The sequence below is a fragment of the Oryzias melastigma genome, linkage group LG16 (assembly GCF_002922805.2).
Source record: "Oryzias melastigma strain HK-1 linkage group LG16, ASM292280v2, whole genome shotgun sequence".
NCBI classification, from domain to species: domain Eukaryota; kingdom Metazoa; phylum Chordata; class Actinopteri; order Beloniformes; family Adrianichthyidae; genus Oryzias; species Oryzias melastigma.
The window spans coordinates 10,098,127-10,100,789 of NC_050527.1; the positions used below are offsets into that span (position 1 = coordinate 10,098,127).

Here is a 2,663-nt window from a genome sequence, read left to right on the forward strand (position 1 = left end):
ACGGGTTGTGAAGACATAATAAACTCTGTTTTAAAATCATCATGCTCATGCTAATTTCCCGAGGGTGTGTAAACTGGCTAAATCTGTGTCAGATACAGTAGTTTTCTCTGGTCGCTTGAAAGGGAGTGGAAGGAAGCGAACTTATATAATCCCACCCCGACTCGACCATTTTCTCTACATGAATTATCAATATCCGGTTCAGGACTTAATATCAAATATTAATAAAATCAGGCTATTAAGGATCATTAATATCAGTAATGTGATCAAGTTTCAAAGCATCCATGATAAATCATTTATATCAGGGCTTCCCATTCCTGTTCCTCGAGATCTACCACCCTGCATGTTTTCCAGATCTCCAAGTCCTGCCAGCTGCTGATTAGTTCAGTCAGATGTCTTCACACTCTGATTGAATGAACACACCTGGTCCAGGTAATCAGCAGCAAGCAGTCCTAGGAGATCTGGAAAACAGGCAGGGTGGTAGATCTGGAGGACCAGGAATGAGGAACTCTGATTTATATTGAGTGAAGAAAATTAATACCATAGTGACTGTAAACTTTTCAGTAATCATTACTGCATATTACATAAACAATAATCTAATATTCTCTTTGAAAAAAGACACTTTGTGCATGAATTATGATAATACAAAAAGGAATAATTTAATCACCTTCATTTGCTAATGCAGTAAAGATCTAAATATTCTCATTACAAAAATACAATTAGTGCAGATTGTATTAATCACATCATTATTATTAACAAATATAAAACTAATAAGTAAAAATTATCTTCATTAGTTTATGGAGAAAAAAAATAAAAATATTCTAATAAAAAAACAATTAGTGCAGATTGTATTAATCAAAGAATGATTATAGAAATAGAAAAAGTTATAAGTAAAAATGATCTTCATTAGTTAATGAAAAAAAAAATCAAAAAATGATTATACTTATTTAGTTCACATTTCACTTTGTGCTTGAATTAAAGAGTCAAACATGCGTAATCCCACAGTTCTCAAAGTCCTTCATGGATTTTATTTCCAGAGGCTTTGTAACGTCCGGTGGTCCGAGTGGTTTCACAAAGATTCTGGAGTTCAGAGTCCACGTACTGTGGATCTGTTTCCTCGATCGTAGGAGCCTCGCGTGCTTCGCCAGATCAGCGTAATATTTACACAGATGATCGTTAAGATAAACAGCAGAACCCTTCAGGTTTTTACGTTGTTTCATCAGAGCTATCTTGTGCTTTCGATTCACAAACCTGATCAGGATCGCTGGTTTATCCGTATTCTTTCTCCGAGGAAGCGGATGACAGACCTCAACAGTGTTTAGGTCCAAGGAAATTCCTTTAGACACAAAAAATTCTCCAACTTGATCCTCTACGGTCACGTTAGCATCCGTCACAGCCGTAGATGTTGCTGCAGCTCGGTGATTAAAGTCGCTTGNTCAACAGTGTTTAGGTCCAAGGAAATCCCTTTAGACGCAAGAAAGTCTCCGACTTGATTCTCCACGGTCACGTTTGCTCCCATATCAGCTCCGTTAGCATCCCTGCTAGCGCTGGTAGCACCAGGCCGCACCCGGGGTTGTAGTTGAAGTCCCGTGAGAATCACATTATTCATCCGCACCTGTTAATCCATGTCATGCATCCTCCTCTCCAGGAGATCTTGGTGATTATCTCGTTGTTCGTTACGTGCCCTTTCTTGATGGAAATCTTCCACGAGTTGGAGCAGTGGTGTTAGCTTAGCTTCCAGCAGCACTGCTAGCGTGGATTCAGAGGGAACAGCTGGGGTTAGCTTAGCCTGGATGTCGGCTAACGCGGTTTTGAGCTCTGCCAGATCAGCTTCCAGATTTTTCTTCGGTGCCATGTTCAACTCTCCTCGTTGCGGTAGTTGTTGCTGCAGCTCGGTGATTAAAGTTGCTTGTAGGCAACTTTAAAAAACTTTGAAAGCCGAAGAGTTGAGGAGAGCTGGAGACACACGTCTGCTCGTGACACCGGAACCGGAAAAAAAAGGTTTATTGTCAGGATGGCGGAACAGGAACAGGTCTTGAGTCTTCACATGGGGAAGGGCAGAACGGAGCGGATACTTGAAAGAAAAAACCAGAATCAGCCACAGTATGAGGATCAGAGAGTGAGTCTTAGATTTACTACTCACTCTCAGGCTGGGCAGATAGTGCAGGGCAGCAGGATCCAGGCAGAGCAGACAGTTTGGACGGGGCAGGGCAGGCAGGCTGATTTGGAGGCAGAGCTGGGCAGACAGGCCAACTTGAAGGCTGAGCCGAGCAGAGCTGAGCTGAGCTGACCAGGCATATCAGAGGACTGACAACATTGTGGCAGAGGGCAGGTGGGAAAGGGGAGAACGCAGGTGAAGGCAATCAGGTGATTAGTGGCAGTCAGAGCTGAGTCAGGAGTGGCCGAGCCCTAAGTAACGTTTTCTTTGCCGGCATTTCTTTCTTGTTCATCCTGGTAATGAAAAAAATACATGTATTTGCCACATTTTTTTATCACAGCAAGCTAACCATACCACCTTCAACAAGCTGTGTGCTGTATTTCTGTTTTAAAATAAGACCAATCTTTTATTTTCGGTTGTGGCTAGCTGAATTCATCATTAACTTCGCAAATTTCAGTGTACTATTTCTGCTGTTGTTTAATTTTCTTACGCTGTATGTTAGTTTGTC

The 2,663-nt window shown here is 41.7% G+C and overlaps 1 long non-coding RNA gene across 1 annotated transcript; it reads left to right on the forward strand.

Annotated features, from left to right (window-relative positions):
- Positions 1 to 861: 861 nt before the first annotated feature.
- Positions 862 to 1,529, forward strand: LOC118599783. The gene is made up of 2 exons (XR_004949284.1): positions 862 to 1,319; positions 1,448 to 1,529. It is a non-coding gene; the product is annotated as an uncharacterized LOC118599783 (long non-coding RNA).
- The last annotated feature ends 1,134 nt before the right edge of the window (positions 1,530 to 2,663 follow it).